Source organism: Rhinatrema bivittatum, chromosome 1 (genome assembly GCF_901001135.1).
Source record: "Rhinatrema bivittatum chromosome 1, aRhiBiv1.1, whole genome shotgun sequence".
Taxonomy (NCBI): Eukaryota; Metazoa; Chordata; class Amphibia; order Gymnophiona; family Rhinatrematidae; genus Rhinatrema; species Rhinatrema bivittatum.
In genome coordinates, this window is record NC_042615.1 from 347,125,631 (window position 1) to 347,146,584 (window position 20,954).

Consider the following 20,954-nt stretch of genomic DNA (forward strand, 5'->3'; position numbering starts at 1 on the left):
CATGAAAACCTTCTCCGGTACGGGTACCTCCCCAACATCCTCTTCAGTAAACACTGAAGCAAAGAAATTGTTTAATCTTTCCATGATGGCCTTATCTTCTCCAAGTGCCCCTTTAACCCCTTGAACATCCAACAGTCCAACCAGCTCCCTTGCAGGTTTTCTGCTTTGGATATATTTTAAAAAGTTTTTATTGTGAGTTTTTCCTCTATGGCCAATTTCTTTTCAAATTTTCTCTTAGCCTGTCTTATCAATGTCTTACATTTAACTTGCCAATGCTTATGCTTTATACTTCTTCCAATTTTTGAATGAAGATCTTTTGGTTAAAATAGCCTCTTTCACTTCACCTTTTAAATATGCCGGTAATCATTTTGCCTTCCTTCCACCTCTCTTAAGGCATGGAATAAGAAAGGTGGAAGGAAGACAAAACGATTATCGGCATGGTTAAAAGATGAGGTGAAAGAAGCTATAGCTTCTTGGACTCTGTCTTAGCCTGGTTCCTGTCAAGATCTGATCACCTGCTGTTGGCGCAAGCCTTGATGCCCTGTCCCTGAGGTTGCGTCAATTGCACCACAGCAATAGGGGTTTACCCTCATGTTGTTTGCAACAAATACTGGGTGGCTCTCAGTCACCTCAGCCTGGAAAATAGTTTATACTGGATATCTCACGGAAAATGAATTGTGGCACAGAAGTATGTTTGGCCTCTAATACTCTTACCTACCAGTATATGTAATGAACTATGTAGAGGATAACTGGGAGGTCTGGTTGTCAGAGCATGCAGACCACACTATCATCAAGGGTGCTACAGCCCTCCAGGGAGTGAGGAAACCCCTAAATTACAAGTGAGCCCTTCCTTGATCGAATGGTGGCTAAAATGAAGCTAGGCTGCAATATATTCAAACATGCTGTAGTTTATCATCTCAGAGGTGGGGAGCAGCAGCCCACATTCAGTAAATTACATAAGAACATGAGAACATAAGAAATTGCCATGCTGGGTCAGTCCAAGGGTCCATCAAGCTCAGCATCCTGTTTCCAACAGAGGCCAAACCAGGCCACAAGAACCTGGCAATTACTCAAACACTAAGAAGATCCTATGCTACTGATGCAATTAATAGCAGTGGCTATTACTTAAGTAAACTTGATTAATAGCAGTTAATGGATTCCAAGAACTTATCCAAACCTTTTTTGAACCCAATTACACTAACTGCACTAACCACATCTTCTGGCAACAAATTCCAGAGCTTAATTGTGTGTTGAGTGAAAACAAATTTTCTCGGATTAGTCTTAAATGTGCTACTTGCTAACTTCATGGAATGCCCCCTAGTCCTTCTATTATTTGAAAGTGTAAATAACCGACTCACATCTACTCGTTCAAGACCTCTCATGATCTTAAAGACCTCTATCATATCCCCCCTCAGCCATCTCTTCTCCAAACTGAACAACCCTAACCTCTTTAGCCTTTCCTCATAGGGGAGCTGTTCCATCCCCTTTATCATTTTGGTTGCCCTTCTCTGTACCTTCTCCATCACAACTATATCTTTTTTGAGATGCGGCGACCAGAATTGTACACAGTATTCAAAGTGCAGTCTCACCATGGAGCGATATAGAGGCATTATGACATTTTCCGTTTTATTAACCATTCCCTTCCTAATAATTCCTAACATTCTGTTTGCTTTTTTGACTGCTGCAGTACACTGAGCCAATGATTTTAAAGTATTATCCACTATGATGCCTAGATCTTTTTCCTGGATGGTAGCTCCTAATATGGAACCTAACATCGTGTAACTACAGCAAGGGTTATTTTTCCCTATGTGGAACACCTTGCACTTGTCCACATTAAATTTCCTCTGCCATTTGGATGCCCAATCTTCCAGTCTTGCAAGATCCTCCTGTAATGTATCACAATCCGCTTGTGATTTAACTACTCTGAATAATTTTGTATCATCTGCAAATTTGATAACCTCACTCATCGTATTCCTTTCCAGATCATTTATATATATATATATATATATATATTGAAAACTCCTGTCCAAGTACAGATCCCTGAGGCACTCCACTGTTTACCCTTTTCCACTGAGAAAATTGACCATTTAATCCTACTCTCTGTTTCCTGTCTTTTAACCAGTTTGTAATCCACGAAAGGACATCGCCTGCTATCCCATGACTTTTTAGTTTTCTTAGAAGCTTCTCATGAGGGACTTTGTCAATCGCCTTCTGAAAATCCAAATACACTACATCTACCAGTTCACCTTTATCCACATGTTTATTAACTCCTTAAAAAAAATGAAGCAGATTTGTTAGGCAAGACTTCCCTTGGGTAAATCCATCTGGCTGTGTTCCAATAAACCATGTCTTTCTATATGCCCTAAGATTTTGATCTTGAGAATAGTTTCCATTATTGTTTCTGGCACTGAAGTCAGGCTCACTGGTCTATAGTTACCTGGATTGCCCTTGGATCCCTTTTTAAATATTGGGGTTACATTGGCCACCCTCCAGTCTTCAGGTACAATGGATGATTTTAATGATAGGTTACAATTTTAACTAATAGATCAGAAATTTCATTTTTGAGTTCCTTCAGTACCCTAGGATGCATACCATCCGGTCCAGGTGATTTGCTAGTCTTTAGTTTGTCAATCTGGCCTACTATATCTTCCAGGTTCACAGTGATTTGGTTCAGTTCATCTGACTCATTACCCCTGAAAACCATCTCTGGAACAAATATCTCCCCAATATCCTCATTATTAAACACGGAAGCAAATAATTAATTTAGTCTTACTGCAATGGCCTTATCTTCCCTAAGAGCCTCTTTAACCCCTCGGTCATCTAGTGGTCCAACCGACTCCCTCACAGATTTCGTGCTTTGGATATATTTTAAAAAGTTTTTATTATGAGTTTTTACCTGTATGGCCCACTTCATTTCAAAATCTCTCTTCCCCTGTCTTATTAATGTTTTACACTTAACTTATTTATTTATTTGTTTTTTATATACTGATGTTCGATTGACAATGCTTATGTTTTATCCTATTTTCTTCCGATGGATCCTTCTTTCAATTTTTGAAGGATGTTTTTTTGGCTAAAATAGCCTCTTTCACCTCACCTTTTAACCATGACGGTAATCGTTTTGCCTTCCTTCCACCTTTCTTAATGCGTGGAATACATATGGACTGCGCCTCTAGGATTGTATTTTAAACAATGTCCATTCCTGTTGAACATTTTTAACCTTTGCAGCTGCACCTTTTAGTTTTTTTCGAACTATTTTCCTCATTTTATCAAAGTTTCCCTTTTGAAAGTTTAGTGTTAGAGCTGTAGATTTACTTATTGTCCCCCTTTCAGTTATTAGTTTAAATTTGATCATGTTATGATCACTGTTGCCAAGTGGCCCCACCTCTCTCACCAAATCCTGCATTCCACTAAGAATTAAATCTAAAATTGCTTCCTCTCTTGTTGGTTCCTGAACCAATTGCTCCAGGAGGCAGTCATTTATTACATCCAGGAACTTTATGTCTCTAGCAAGTCCTTCCCAATGGTAACAAGTAAAAATTCAAGCCCTGACCACTGTGAACTAGTCAAGACTGTGGAAAAAGAAGAAGAGGAGGATCTGATTGCCCTTTTCGGTGAGTCTGAAGAGAAAGAACTGTTCTGCTAAAGATGCAAGAAGGACTGGATTGGCCACTGTTGGAAACAGGATGCTGGGCTTGATGGACCCTTGGTCTGACCCAGTATGGCATGTTCTTCTTCTTCTTGACTAAGTGTTTCTCTCTCTCTCTATAGTCTGAGTCTGTTTTTTTTATTTCAGAAACATGTTCCAGTTAGCCTGTTTGGGCAAAGTTCTGTTTAAAATTACTATTAGTTTTCCCTCCTTCGGAGGGTGGACTCTGGTTCCTGCTTTGAGGATGCTTTCAGCAAAACTGATGACCTGGTCTGGACCAGAGGCCAGGAAGATCAGAAGATCCTCATATTATTTGCTGGACAATTATTTACCCTAAGGGTAAGGTGTTTATATTATTCTTGGTAATGAGTGATAAGATATTTGTATTCCTGATGGCACCTTTTAATTGCTGAAAGGAAAATGTATATAATTTTGTTCTGATTTTGAAAGAATATTTTTGAACAAAAAAATTATAGAAAATACTTTCTATAAAAATGAATAAAATAGCATTTACTAAAAAAAAAAAAAGTGGCGTTCTTGATTCATTAATTCTAATTAATTGCTTAACCCTTATTTCTCCTTTTCAGGTAGGAATCCTCCCAATGGGATTCCAAGGTCTAGACCCTAACGTATTCTTTATTTTCAGGATTTGAAAATGCAGCTGGGGTGTGAAGGGATTTACCACTAGCAAAATATGACACTGAATGGCCTCAATTGAGAAGTTGCTCGATGCTGTAATTGGTCATAATATTTTGGTCTCTAACAAGCACATTTTTTGAGTCTGACACTATGATTGGCTATATTTTAATTTTTGGTTTTTGAAAAGAAATGGAGCCAGTTCAGTCTGTAAGCATTTCAGGAAAGTTCAGTGGTCCACAATGAATGCCAGTACCATTCTTTGAATTATGCTGTCTGAATAACTGAATGATTGATTTATTGAATGCATTTGTTAATGTTTTTGTGTGTTTTATTCTATTTTAAGTGTAAGGAATGTTTCTCAGTTATGAAGTTTGCTCTACAGATGCGTTAACTCAAATAAATTGTGATGGCTACCTTGAACCTCCGTGAGACAGCCAGCACAGTTCAATATGGAGTGCCGAAGAATTGACTGCACAACTGTTTCTTTGAGATAAGATTTATTAAAATTTGTACCTGGCATGTTGTTGTAGTGAATACCACAAAAGGAATGGATCAATGTGAAAAACACACTCATTTTTAAAGCCGCTATTGAATGTCTCTCGACCTGTTTCAGAGGATAAAAAAATTGTATATAAACCTCTGGCTTAAAATCATCCCCCCCAAGGCGGTCTTGCGAAACACGGTCCCGTGTTGGGGGACAGAGTTGTATTTGTGGATTTTTTTCTGAACTGTGATTCAACTTGATGATCTTTGCTTCGCACAAATTAAACATTGGTTTGCTAAATATCAACCTTTTGGTCTGCTTGGATCTTTGTAAACTATTTTGAATACATCAGACCATACTACATTATTTCACAACATAGAAATGCCTCTTGCAATGTTTTTGGAGTAGGCATTACTGAAAGTTTTTAAATTTAAAATATTGTATAGAGCAATCTATTTGGCAATGAATGTGAAATACAAATATTTTCACATGTTTTCAAGATATGGACACTTTTGTCTTTGAAGTGGAACATAGAAACACATCTTGGTATTTGGAGGGCAATAGAGAAACAGCAAGTTAAGGAGCTGTTTGAATTGTTATATTTATCTATTTATTTATTTAAAAAGTGTTTCTGTTCCATCTATAACAAAAGATGTGCTAGACGGATTACAACAGCAGCAAAGTAATACAAACTGTTAAAAGAAAGTTAATACAAAACAGAGCAAAGTAAAACAACAGAAAGATTACATAGCAAAATACATTAAATATTAAACAAAAATATTAAAATCAAATTAAAGGAAATGGCCAAACAAATGTGCTTTAAGAAGCTTTCTAAGTGTCTTTATGTCTTCACAAGTTATACAGGAACTGTGTCTATCTATAATTGAGATTTACAAATGGAAAGAATAAGCTTTTTAGCTATAGAAAAGACAGCATTTTCTACATTTGAATATTTTATTAATAAGTTGGTTTGCTACAGAATATTTCTTTCACGAGGGTTTTTTTTGTGTGTCAAGGTTACATCTCTGTTAATCTCAATCTTCTGTGTTGAGGGTTAATGGGTTTATGAACATACTTATTCACTTGGGTTTCACTTGCCTTATATGGAGCTCCCTATGGCTTTTTTTTTTTCATATTCATTTGGTAGAATATAGGGAACAGAAAAGTTCACCTATAGAATATTTGAGTTATAAAAGGAAAATGATGATCTTTGGACCCTTTTGCATAGTAATTATCTTTTATGTCCATTGACTCACTAGAGATAGGGTGGCAGAAGAAAGTGGTTTAGACAAACACGATGGAATTTGTTGGCAATTTTGGCAATGAACTCAATGCTCAAATGCTAGAATGTGAAGATTGGATTTCTGCTTTCTTACCAAGCTTCTTTGATCCTTTGTCAGTCTATTAAGGACTTGCTGGATCTAACTCAACAGCACTTTTTTTAATGCTGTGTTTGTTTTCTCTTTCTATTGCCCTTGATGTGCAAATAATATTGTTCTTGTTCAGCTCGCTTCTTTAAATCGCTTCCAGCACTTGGCTGGTTGGCATGAGTGTGCCAGGGCAGTGTGTCCATAGTTTGTACAGACATGGATCTCCTCAAAACCATCTGGCATGAACTCTTGGCGGTGTATAAACCCTAGAATATTTCTTTGGCTGTTACTACAGTAAAGTATATTCCAGTATGTATGAAGCCTCAATAATCAGCCTTACTCTTGCACTACCCTCTGCTTTTCACCTTTCTTGTGCTCTACCAGTGATATCTAGGTAACATGATATCACTCAACAATTATCCTCAGACCTTCCATTAATTTCTGCATTGCATAATTAACATTAATTTTTTTATTCCATTTGGAAATAATAATCTTTTAGGTGTTTTTTTTTTACATTTCTATGTTGTTTTTAAACTGGCTACATAATACTACAAGTGCATGAGCACAGTTTAAACAAATAAACCAATTTCATAATCTTGCTGAATGTACACAGAAAGTCTGTGTATATAAGCATTATCTTACATAGGGGTCTATTTACTAAAGCGGGTTAAAATCAGGCACTACTTTATTTATTTCATTTTGATATCCTGCCTTTCCCGGCATGACACAAGATAGGTTACAATATTAACATAAGTAAAACATGGTCTTTACAAAACTCAGTTTAAAATACAATATTTCCATCCATGGTTCCCAGCCATAAATTCAGCCCCCAATGCTGAATTTTAATGTTGGCATTATTTCCTGTTTTAATGCACAATTTATTAAAGGTCTGTCTCTTCTCTGTTGCTTCCTCTCTCTTTGTTGCTTTCTTCTCTCTTCCTGCCATCTGTCTCTCCCCTGTCCTCTTCTCCATATATCCTATAACTCCACTTTTAACAGCCTCCTCTCCTGCAGCTGTCAACTCAAAGCATCCCAGCCCTACCCAGTCCTCAATGCCAGGGAGGGAAATCTACCAGTCCTGAGTACAGAAGTCATCCTCTTCAAGCAATATCTAGTATTAGGGCCAGGGCTAGCCTTGGCTCAGTGGTGCCCTGTGTCAGCAATATGAAGAAATGGGGGCCCCTACGGTTGCAGCCGGTCCTGCTAATTAGGTAGAAGACCAGCATAACAGTCTGGGAGAGTCTCAAAGCTCTCTGAATCAGAGCTTTGTAGTGAAAAAATAAAATTCTTTGTTGACCTCAGCAATGTTCTCAACCTACAGACTGCTATTCTAAGTCATGACTCAGAATGCCTTTGACCAGACTGTCTACCTTCATAACAATGATCATCCGAATCATTTCATTCTTTATAAACCTGTGGAACTATAAGTGACATTAAGGGCCATGTGCTTTCTACATTGTGGGGTGTTCATTCACTTTTTAATTAATGAATTTTGTGTAATACAGAGCTCAAATAATCTGTACAACAGTTAAAAAAAGACAAAGAAAGTTAAATGGATTGAATTACAATATTTATGACTATGAATGACTTGGTGAATGGAAGAGAGAAAAAGAGACTATAGATTTAACTTGTTTCATAGTTATATTGCTTCCTCCTTAGGAATCAATTCATTGGACTCCTATCTTTATTGTCCTAGAGACAAGCATAAGAAATAATAATAATAATAATAATACATTGTTTCTTATGGGGTAGATTTTAATACCTACGCGTGGGCGTAGATTTTATAACATACGCGCGCAGCCGCGCGCATGTTATAAAATCCAGGGTCGGTGCGCGCAAGGTGCACACTTGTGCACCTTGCGCGCACCGAGCCCTAGGAGAGCCCCGATGGTTTTCCCTGATCCCTCCGAGGCCACTCTGAAATCGGAGTGGCCTCGGAAGGAACTTTCCTTCCACCCCCCACCTTCCCCTCCCCTCCCCTCCCTTCCCCTACCTAACCTGCCCCCCCAGCCCTACCTAAATCCTCCCATACCTTTGTTTTGCAAGTTGTGCCTGCCTCTGGGCAGGCGTAGGTTGCGCGCGCCGGCTGAGTGCCGACGCGCGATCCCCCGGCCTAGAGGCCCTATGGAGGCCTCTGGACACGCCCCCACCCTTGCCCCTTTTTTTCCAGCCTTGGGACATTCGCGCATCCTGGGGCTTGTGCTCGTCATCGGGCCTATGCAAAATAGGCTTGGCGTGTGTAACCCACCTATGCGCGTAAGGCTTTTAAAATCTGTCCTGGGGCTTGAAAAAATGGGTGGTCTGGGGACGTGGGCATGGCCAGAGGCCTCCATATGGCCGCTGGGCCGGGGGATTGCACGCCAGCTGAGTGTTGGCATGCGCAAGTTTTGCCTGCCTCTGGCAGGCGTAACTTCCACAACAAAGGTAAGGGGAAAGTTTCGCGCTGGGGGGCGGGACAGGTAGGGGAAGAGAGGGGAACGGAGAAATCCAGCTGGTCTCCCAGAGGGCTCAGCGTGCGCAAGTTGCACTAGTGTGCACCCCCTTGAGTGCGCCGACCCCTGATTTTATAACATGCGTGCGTAACTTTTAAAAGCTGCCCCTATGCTTTTAACTTCTCTAGTAATAAAATGACACACTTTTTATTCTATCCACATCCACAGTAATGAAAACTCTCATTATGGGGCCGATGCAATACAGCGCACTCAGCCGAGTGCACTGTTTAACCCGCAGTTAGACGCAGGTTGTGTAGGCGCGTCCACAGCCCCTTATGCTATAATGGGATTAGCGCTGTGAAACTAATAGCGCTCATCATATGCAAATGCATGTTGATGAGGCTATTAGTCATTCCAAATGCAAAAAAAAAAAAAATGTGCGCCCAATGGGGCGGATTTTAAGAGCCCTGCGCGCCGGTGCGCCTATTTTACATAGGCCTACTGGCGCACACAGAGCCCCGGGACTCGCGTAAGTCCCGGGGTTTTCCGAGGGGGGTGTGTCGGGGGCATGTCGGGGGCGGGCCCGATCCGCACGGCGTTTTCGGGGCGGGACGTAGCATTTCGGGGGCGGGTCCGAGGGCGTGGTTACGGCCCGGGGCGGTCCGGGGCGTGGCCGCACCCTCCGGACCCGCCCCCAGGTCGCGTCCCGGGGCGCTAGCGGCCCGCTGGTGCGCGGGGATTTACGTCTCCCTCCGGGAGGCGTAAATCCCCCGACAAAGGTAAGGGGGGGGGTTTAGACAGGGCCGGGGGGGTGGGTTAGGTAGGGGAAGGGAGGGGAAGGTGAGGGGAGGGAACAGAGGTAGGCTGCGCGGCTCGGCGCGCGCCGGCTATACGGAATCGGTAGCCTTGCGAGCGCCGATCCAGGATTTGCGCGGCTACGCACGTATCTACTAAAGTCAGAGGAATGAAAGATTAAAAAAAATTTTTTTTTAAGTGCCGGTGGTCAGGTTCAGGAAACAGATGCTCAATTAACCAATGTCTGTTTTCCAAACCCGTGGCTATGCGCCGATTAGGAAAACAGACACCAATAAATTCAGCATCCATTTTCTTAACCGGCGGACAGCCGTGGACAGCCGACTTTTCCCAGGTGCCTGCTGTCAAGGAGACATTAGAGGTGTGCAATTGACCCTAGTGCCTCCTTGACAGCGCAACTCCTAATTTTAATATTACATGGCACCCCCAGGAGAGGTGCCTGGGGGCGCGTTAGGGAACTCAGTGCCTGTATTGTTTTTGTATCAGCCTCTATGAGTTTATATTTCTGTTGGTAATGCAACAGTCATGGTTAATGGGAGCAATTTTAAGTAAGCCACCTATCGTCAAAGTATATGGCTGCTTTTGTGTCTGTGTAACTGGGCAGCGTCTCTTATGTTATTTGCCTCTGCTACATGTGCCGAAGGGGTTAGATTGGAGGGGGGGGGGGGGGGGGGAGAGGGGAAATATGTGTGTATATTAGGGTTGCCAACTAGCTCCAGATTTTCAGGATAGCCTGAACCAGTCCTGGATTTACTCCATTGCATGCAGGAACCAATGAGAGAGGGAGCTATTTCAGATTTAATTCTTAGTGAAATGCAGGACTTGGTGAAAGAGGTAATGATGGTGGGGCCACTTGGCAATAGTGATCATAACATGATCAAATTAAAACTAATTATTGGAAGGGGGACAATAAGTAAATCTACAGCTCTAACACTAAATTTTCAAAAGGGAAACTTTGATAAAATGAGGAAAATAGTTAGAAAAAAAAATGAAAGGTGCAGCTGTAAAGGTTAAAAGTGTTCAACAGGCATGGACATTGTTTAAAAATACAATCCTAGAGGCGCAGTCCATATGTATTCCATGCATTAAGAAAGGTGGAAGGATGGCAAAATGATTACTGACATGGTTAAAAGGTGAGGTGAAAGAGGCTAATTTAACCAAAAAAACCATCCTTCATAAATTGGAAGAAGGATTCATTTGAAAAAAATAGGAAAAAGCATAAGCATTGTCAAGTTAAGTATAAAACATTGATAAGACAGGCGAAGAGAGAATTTGAAATGAAGTAGGCAGTAGAGGCAAAAACTCATAATAAAAATGTTTTAAAAACTATCCAAAGCAAGAAACCTGTGAGGGAGTTGGTTGGACTGTTAGATGACCGAGGGGTTACAGGGGCTCTTAGGGAAGGTAAGGCCATTGCAGAAAGACTAAATTAATTATTTGCTTCTGCGTTTACTATTGAGGATGTTGGGGAGATACCAGTTCCAAAGATGGTTTTCAAGGGTGATGATTCAGATGAACTGAACGAAATCACTGTGAACCTGGAAGATGTAAGTAGGCCAGAATGACTAAAGAGTAGCAAATCACCTGGAATGGATGGTATGCATCCTAGGATTCTGAAGGACCTAAAAAATGAAATTTATGAGATCTATTATTTAAAATTTTTAACCTTCTGAAGAATGGAGGGTGGCCAATGTAACACCAATTTTGAAAAAGGGCTCCAGGGGCAATCTGGGAAACTATAGACCAGTGAGCCTAAGTTCAGTGCCGGAAAAAATAGTGGAAACTATTCTAAAGATCAAAATCACAGAGTATGTAGAAAGATATGGTTTAATGGAACACAATGAACATGGATTTACCCAAGGGAAGTCTTGCCTCACAAATCTGCTTCATTTTTATGAAGTGGGTTAATAAACATGTGGATAAAGTTGAACCAGTAGATGTAGTGTATTTGGATTTTCAGAAGGCGTTTGACAAAGTCCCTCATGAGAGGCTTCTAAGAAAACTAAAAAGACATGGGATAGGAGGCGATGCCCTTTCATGGATTACAAACTGGTTAAAAGACAAGAAACAGAGTAGGATTAAATGGTCAATTTTCTCAGTAGAAAAGGGTAAACAGTGGGGTGCCTCAGGGATCTGTACTTGCACCAGTGCTTTTCAATATATTTATAACAACAAAAACCACCCAATAGTCATTGGGAATTTTTCTTTTTTTTATATATATATTTAATCCAGACCTCATATATTGGTTAGAGGGGCTTAAAACTTAATAGCCCACAATAAAATTGATTAGGAATTTACCACATTATTGTTTGTATTGCGGTCTTTCCATTTCCATTTATAATCATAGGTCTCGATTATATTTTTTGAACTCAGTGAATCATACTTATTAAAACTACTCAAACAGTGAAGCACACTTATCTTGAAGTCGAGTGATCAGAAACGCTTGTAAGAGTGATCATTACTCATAATGCCTGACACGGCTCGTGTTTCTTATACTGCTTCATCAGGGGCACAGGTTCAACGTAGACAATTTTTTAGACTGTCACTCTGTTACATGCTCTCAGCGTTTTTCCCAAAACGGATCCTCCTAATTGGCAGTTTCACTAAGTAACATAGTTTCAATATATTTATACATGATCTGGAAAGGAATACGAAGAGTGAGGTTATCAAATTTGCAGATGATAGAAACTTATTCATAGTAGTTAAATGACAAGTGTATTGTGATACATTGCAGGAGGACCCTGTGAGACTGGAAGATTGGGCGTCCAAATGGCAGAATAAATTTAATGTGAATAAGTGCAAGGTGTTGCATATAGGGACAAATAATGCTTGGTGTAGTTACATGATGTTAGGTTTCATATTAGGAGCTACCACCCAGGAAAAAGATCTAGGCATCATAGTTTATAATACTTTGCAACTGTTGGCTCAGTGAGCTTCAGCAGTCAAAAAAGCGAACAGAATGTTAGGAATTATTAGAAAGGGAATGGTGAATAAAATGGAAAATCTAATAATGCCTCTGTATCACTCCGTGGTGAGAGCGCACCTTGAATACTGTGTACAATTCTGGTCACTGCATCTCAAAAAAGTTATAGTTGCAATGGAGAAGGTACAGAGAAGAGTGACCAAAATGATAAAGGAGATGGAGCAGCTCCCCTATGAGGAAAGGCTGAAGAGGTTAGAGCTGTTCAACTTGAGAAGAGATGGCTGAGGGGGGATATGATAGACGTATTTAAAATAATGAGAGGTCTTGAACAAGTAGAAGTGAATCGGTTGTTTACACTTTCAGGTAATAGAAGGACTAAGGGATACTCCATGAAGTTAGCAAGTAGCACGTTTAAGACTAATCAGAGAAAATTCTTTTTCACTCAATGCACAATTAGGCTCTGGAATTTGTTGCCAGAAGATGTGGTTAGTGCATTTAGTGTAGCTGGGTTTAAAAAAGGTTTGGATAAGTTCTTGGAGGAGAAGTCCATTAACTGCTATTAATTAAGTTGACTTAGGGAATGCCTCTGCTATTACTGGCATCAGTAGCATGGGTTCTTCTTAGTGTTTGGGTAATTGCCAGGTTCTTCTGGTCTGGTTTGGCCTCTGTTGGAAACAGGATGCTGGGCTTGATGGACCCTTGGTCTGACCCAGCATGGCAATTTCTTATGTTTTCTTAAGAACTGCAACAGGGAAGTAAGAATTGCATGCAATGGGGTAAAATCAGGAACAGATCAACCTGCTCTGAAAATCTGGAGCCAGTTGGCAACCCTAGTGTATATTAGAAATCAATATACATTCATTGTTTTCTCCCTCAGCCAAGACCTGCCCCTGGGAATGCCTAGAGTTAGAATGGCTAAATATAGTAAAACTGGATGGCTATACTTAGCTCCTCTGCATGGGGCAATTGTCAAACCCTCAGGCCGATTCTATAAAGTGCGCTTGGAGCTGTGCACTGTTCAACATGCGTTTGGCCGCGTGTTTTTGAGGGTCATCTATTACCCAGAGGTGTACAGAAAATACTGCTTTTCTGTATACCCTCTGACTTAATATCCTAGCTATATTAAATTTGAGGAACCAAAAATGTAAAAAAAAAAAAAAAATGCCGGTCGGTCCAGTTAGGGGAACAGTTGCTCAATTTTACCTGTGTCCGTTTTCCTAACCGATCGCTGTCAGCGGGTTCGGAAAACTGACACTCATAAAATTAAGCGTCTGTTTCCTGAACCCGCTGACAGAGCCATCTCTCCTGGGCCAAGGAGGCGTTAGGGGTGCTAATCGCCCCTAGCGCCTCCTTTTAGTGTGACCTCTCATTTAAATATAGGATTGCGCGCCCAGGAGAGGTGGCTGGGTGTGCGTTGTGAGAGCAGGCACTCAACACGGAGTGCCTGTTCTCCCGTGATCTTTACAGAATCGGCCTGCCTGTGTTCTAGCCAGCTAGCTAGGTAGTTAGCCAGCTAGATCCCTTTGTAAACTGTGGATGCCAGATTCTAGTATTGATTGCCTGGCAGCATCTGCATTTTCTTACATTTATTCTGGCAGGGAAGACTATGTAGGGCAGGACTTCCCAAACCTGTCCTCGGGACCCCACAGCCAGTCAGGTTTTCAGGATATCCACAATGAATATGCATGAGATAAATTTGCATACATGGAGTCTCCATGGCATACAAATGTATCTCATGCATATTCATTGTGGATATCCTGAAAACCCGACTGTGTGTGTGGGGTCTCCAGGACAGGTTTGGGAAGTCCTGATGTAGGAATTGTTTAAGATTTTCTAAAAATATTTATAAACCTTTAGATGTGAAATATAAATCAGAATGATAAAGGGAAATCTTAATGATTTTGCTTTTTTACCTGACAACTAGGTTATCAAAACTGGTTTAGTATCATTGTTTACTTTAGCATAAAGCTGTTACTCAGACTATGCTGTAACACAGCTCTAATGTTCTTATAGAATGAATATGATAGAGTGAACAAAAATCAGCAGTCGAAAAAGCTTACTCCATACTGTAAATACGAAAATGCATGATCAATTTCAAGGCTGCTTACAAGTATAAACTAGCAAGTAGGATCAGTAGCAAACATTTCTCTATACAAATTATAGGTGACTGAGAGTACCTGTTTATTGCATGCCATAGGGAATAAAGGTGGCTAATAGAAATTGAAAAGCAGTGCAAATCTATTTCCAAGTCCCCTATGACTAATGCAAATGTACAATAGAACTACCATAAAAACAGTATGTTGACTATGCCATCCTATTCCAGTTACTCATAATTCATGAAGAGGCAAATATATGCAATTTTTTTTTTCATTCTTGCTCAGTCTAGCCTTTTAACATAATACTGCTATCTATCAACTGAAACTATCAATCACAATGATATGTTCAAGTTGTAGTTTTGCAGTGTTATCATACTGCTGTTTATTTACCTCACAAACATTAATCTTTCACTTTGTACAATCACCTATTAATACGCACTTCAGTAGCTACTGAATAGGCTTACAAGAGGTCATAGTATCTTAATACAATGACAAAACATTGTATTACATTAGGAATATTACTAAACTTACTAACAGACTTCGTTTATACTGTAAGCAGTGCCGGGGCCAGCTTTTTCTGCACCTGGGGCAGATATTTAGAATTATACCCTTCCCCTCTTGATTTACCAGTGGTTTGGTTCATTTGCCAAATCAAAATAAACATTTTAAAAACCCTACAAAACAAAAGAAACAAACATAAAAAATTGAAACAGAGCTCTTTGCTATCAATGCATAAACTTCCAAGGCAACCCTGGGTCCCCTCCAATCTCCCAACCCCTACCAAAAAGGTGAGCAGCTATGTAAAGATAGAACAGTCCAAGCTTACTTGACAGGGCTGAACTGAGCCTCGCCAAGGACTCCCTGAGCCCTTCTGACCTCCCCAGCCCCCATTTACACCTTCTCTAGAGGTCTTTCGTCCACATAAAATGAGCAGGAGCATCCCCTAAGTGCTCCTGCCCTCCCATGCCTATTTGAAAATCACTGCAAGGCCTGTGAGCCAGCATGTGTTCCTAGGCCCTGCAGCAGCCTCACCCACACGTGCTTCCTGTTACCTAGGGGAATCCATGTGAGAGCCCGACTGCCACAGGGTTCATATGTGTATGCTGGCTCACAGGGCATATGTACATTTTTTTTTCTTTTGTTGCTGTCGCTGGTACCACAGCCAGTGGGGAAACACTGATGACCAGGGCTGCTTTAACCACTTAAGCAACTCTGGGCAAACATTTGTAGATGTGTCCCTATTTTTTTTTTTCCAAACTGTCACTATCCATCTGTTGCCCAACTTCAACACTCTTCTCCTTCCTTTCCCCCCTCTACATTAGTTAATCTGATGCTGGCAGCTTGTTGCTGTAGTTTTTCTCCTCTGCGCCAACTGACAAGGGGACAGCCACATGCCATCTTCTCCTCCTGGCACGTGTGCACTGACACAAGCACAAGTCTACATTCTGGCCCATGCAGGCTGATGTAAGCGCACCTCCACCTTCCTCTGGCCTGTGTGGGCCAGTGCAAGTGTGGCATGAGGTGTATTCCTCATTCTGGTCTGTGTAAGCTGATATGAGTGTGCCCCTTGCAATATGGGCAGGGCTGCTGCAAGAGTATTAGGCATCCTAGGACTGCAGTTCCCAAATTTGCCCTAAGGGATCTCTAGCCAGACTGGTTTTCAGGATACCCACAGTGAATATGCATGAGATAGATTGGAATGCACTAATTCCATTGCTTGTAATTTTATCTTATACATATTCACTGTGGATATATCCTGAAAACAAAAGAGGCTGGGGTTTCCCTTAGGACAGATTTGGGAATCAATGTAAGATGAACCTTCAGCCTTGCACCTCCCCCACCCAGAAATAATTAAACTCAATAATCATTACGGCCCAAACACTCCTCCCAGAGAAATGCTATATAAACACAATTTGATATCATATTTTTAAATAGAAAATTTGCTTCCTGTATATATATATACATATAAATATCTTGCAGCTTGCCAGAGGAAAGATACATGTCTGGACTCTGGTTCTTCTGACACAAACTTTATTCTTCACAAGTAAATTATATAACATAACCTGCTTACCTCAGCATTACTTCAATCAAAGAAACATCAATAGGTCAGTAATTGGCAAGAACTGCCTTCTCCTCATCTCCCAGGATCCTGTCTGTCTCCCTGATCCTAAGCTTTAATCCGCTGCTCAGGGGAGCTGCCTTGTAACCTGGATTCCTATCCTTAGGTTGGACCAGGGCCAATTACCTGAATATGGTCCATTAAGGTGCTCGGACGGGTTCTCCTGTACACCCTGTCCCATACTCTCCCTTTCCGATCAGTGTTCTTAAGTTGAGCATCTGTTCCTACTAGGGCTATGTTCCTAGGTAGGAACTACTCATTCTTATTTTCCTTTCCTGCCCTGCATTGGGGCTTCCTCTTCTTTCTTTCTTTAACAAACAGTATATTTGGGTTATGAGCCCCTAAACCACAGAGTTCCTCTTGTTCTAACCCATTTACTTGCCCCCACTTTGACTTAGGGGAATAAACCTTGGGTGGATTCTGTTCACCTTTCTTCAGGGTACCCTTTCCTAGCCTTTTTGGAGTCTCTGCTAAGGGTTCCCAGTGTGCCACAGGTTTCTTTTTAACAAAGCCAACTAATTCCTTTAACCTTTGGGGATCTAGCATATCCAGTTTTCCCCTGGTGATATCTTGCTCGAGCTTTATTTGTCTTGGAAATTTTACCATCTCCTTCTGAGACTACCCAAGAGAAGACCTCTAGCCAAGACTCCTTTCCAGCCTTGGTTATTTCCAGAGTCTCATCCAGTTCATTACTCCCATCCTTATCAAAAAGAGAAAAATCCCTCCTTGATTCCAGTGAGTTTCTCCTCTGGCACTTGTGTTGGAGGCTTTTGTAGTTGTCTGATAAGTCATTTTATTCTCTCTCCGCGAGTGTAGGCTACCATCATTGGAGGCTTATGATCGCTGCAGATTTGCATAACTTGCCTTCTTGTCCTGAAGGTTTGTTCACATCCAAACCCCACTGATTCTTGTGCTAAAGTCCCATCCATCTTAACTGGGATCATAGAAGTGTTAAGTCCAGAACAAGAAACACTGACACAGTCCTCACCACAGGATGTCACTAGGTTGACCCCATCTCTTCTGTTTCCAGTTCAAGGCTGGGCTGTGCAACCGAAGGCCATAATGAGACCCATATAACCAAGCCCCATGGCTGATCTTCATCAATTTATGCTATATTAACTCCAGAGTCACAATCAATGTAGATGTGCTTAGTGAGCTTCCTCTGAATAAGAGGTTTTCCATTCCTAGAATTAACTAGGATCTGTGCCGGGACACTCTCCTTTTCCATAAACTTCTCAGCCTTAGGACTATATTGTATTGTATACATGCTCTCATCCTCATTTTACAGGACTCTGTCCATCTCACAGTCACTCCCAACATCAGCTAAACCACAGTTTTCAGCTATGCCAGTATGGTTGTAACAGCTACTCTTAGTAGTAAGTAGCGGCTCTGCAAAACCCGTGCCTTCTTCTTGCACAGCTTGGCTTTCCCATTTCTCTATTATAAGCTGTAGATTAGATAACACATACTTCTGCTGTTCCTCGACTTCAGAGACCCCAAGACTTCTCCATGGCTTGGCTTTGGTATATGGGAGTCAGAGGGGACCTCACAGTTCTGTATCAGCCTTTCAATCTGCTGTGGAAAGACTTAATGCTGGGCCTTAAAGACCTATCCCATCAGTTGCAGCTGCTGCTGCAGTTGTCCGTCTACAAGGGTTTGGTACAAAGCTTCCATGTTAGTGTCTGGCACTTACAAAAGCAGAATAATTGTCACTTAAGAACATAAGAACATGCCATACTGGGTCAGACCAAGGGTCCATCAAGCGCAGCATCCTGTTTCCAACAGTGGCCAGTCCAGGCCATAAGAACCTGGCAAGTACCCAAAAACTAAGACTATTCCAGGTTACTGTTGCTAGTAATAGCAGTGGCTATTTTCTAAGTCAACTTAATTAATAGCAGGTAATGGACTTCTCCTCCAAGAACTTATCCAATTATTTTTTAAACACAGCTATACTAACTGTACTAACCACATCCTCTGGCAACAAATTCCAGATTTTAATTGTGCGTTGAGTGAAAAAGAACTTTCTCCGATTAGTTTTAAATGTGCTACATGCTAACTTCATGGAGTGCCCTCTAGTCTTTCTATTATCTGAAAGAGTAAATAACTGATTCACATCTACCTGTTCTAGACCTCTCATGATTTTAAACACCTCTATCATATCCCCCCTCAGCCGTCTCTTCTCCAAGCTGAAAAGTCCTAACCTCTTTAGTCTGTCCTCACAGGGGAGCTGTTCCATTCCCCTTATCATTTTGGTCGCCCTTCTCTGTACCTTCTCCATCGCAATTATATCTTTTTTGAGATGCGGCCTCTTACTGATTTTAAGTCCCTCTCTCTAAGCCTGCTATGACTTAATGCCTGAGCTGATGCTGCAACTAGGCCCCTTTTCTCTATCATTTTTTCTCTGCACAAATTTTTTGATCTGTGCCACTACTTAGACAAAATTCCTCAACATATAGAAAGACATGGTTTAATGGAACACAGTCAACATGGATTTACCCAAGGGAAGTCTTGCCTAACAAATCTGCTTCATTTTTTGAAGGGGCTAATAAACATGTGGATAAAGGAGAACTGACAGATGTAGTGCATTTTGATTTTCAGAAGGTGTTTGACAAAGTCCCTCATGAGAGGCTTCTAAGAAAACTAAAAAGTCATGGGATAGGACGCGATGTCCTTTCGTTGATTACAAACTGGTTAAAAGACAGGAAACAGAGAGTAGGATTAAATGGTTAATTTTCTCAGTGGAAAAGGGTAAACAGTGGAGTGCCTCAGGGATCTGTACTTGGACCAGTGCTTTTCAATATATATATATAAATGATCTGGAAAGGAATACAATGAGTGAGGTTATCAAATTTGCAGACAATACAAAATTATTCAGAGTAGTTAAATCACAAGCGGATTGTGATACATTACAGGAGGACCCTGCAAGACTGGAAGATTGGGCATCCAAATGGCAGATGAAATTTAATGTGGACACGTGCAAGATGTTGCATATATTTATTTATTTATTTATTTGTAGCTTTTATATACCGAGGTTTAGCACAAGCCTTCACCCCGGTTTACATTGAAACAAAACAATTATACATAGAACAAGTTGTGAAACGAAAGTATATGCATATAGCAGGTCATGGAACAGGTTGTAACAGGAAATAATTAAAATATCTTAAGTCAAATAACGAAAATGAATATGGAAACGAAAAACGAGGAAGGTAGGTACAAGCGTGTGCTCCAAACACAAGAAAGTAAGAGTGGGAAATGAAAGGAAAGAGGGGGGGGGGGAGAGAGATAGAAGGTAGAGGTAGGGGGGTCGGATGGGGCGGAAGGAGGGGGGAAGAGGCGAGGGGTAGGGGAAAGGGGAGGGCAAGAGGGGGGGCAAGGGGAGGAGGAAGGGGTAAAGAAGAGGAGAAGAGAAGAGGGGAGAAGGAGGGGTGGAAGGCATCACAATTGTAATTAGCCTAAATTATCGTTGAAAGTCTGGCTGAAGATCCAAGTTTTCAGTTCTTTTTTGAATGATTTATTATCGCTGATAGTGGTGAGGTAGCATGGTAGGGCGTTCCAAAGTTTTGGCCCCGCTATGGAGATAGCTCTATTTCTGGTGTTAGTAAGCTTTGCCATGGGGTAAGCGGGTATTTCGAGTAGTCGTTTAGGGACGTTTAGTAGTATAGGGTATTTCGAATAGTCGTTTAGGGTCGTTTAGTAGTATAGGGAAATAACCCTTGCTGTAGTTATACAATGTTAGGTTCCATATTAGGAACTACCACCCAGGAAAAAGATCTAGGCATCATAGTGGATAATACTTTAAAATTGTCAGCTCAGTGTGCTGAAGCAGTCAAAAAAGCAAACAGAATGTTAGGAATTATTAGGAAGGGAATGGTTAATAAATCAGAAAATGTAATAATGCCTCTGTATCGCTCCATGGGGAGACCGCACCTTGAATACTGTGTAGAATTCTGGTTGCCACAACTCAAAAAAGATATAGTTGCGATGCAGAAGGTACAGAGAAGGGCAACCAAAATGATACAGGGGATGGAACAGCTCCCCTATGAGGAAAGGCTAAAGAGGTTAGGGTTTTCAGTTTGGAGAAGAGACGGCTGAGGAGGGATATGATAGAGGTCTTTAAGATCATGAGAGGTCTTGAATGAGTAGATGTGAATCGGTTATTTACACTTTCAAATAATAGAAGGACTAGGGGGCATTCCATGAAGTTAGCAAGTAGCACATTTAAGACTAATCGGAGAAAATTCGTTTTCACACAACGCACAATTAAGCTCTGGAACTTGTTGTGAGTTCTGGCCGCGATCACTCGCAGCCAGTCCTCCCTACCTCCTCTTCTCGGGCCGTTCGGGATCCCCCTCGTGGCGGTCAGCAGCGCGCAGGCCGTGGTGCGAAGGCAGGGAGACGTCAGGGAGCAGCGTCGAAGAAGCCGCGGCTGGCC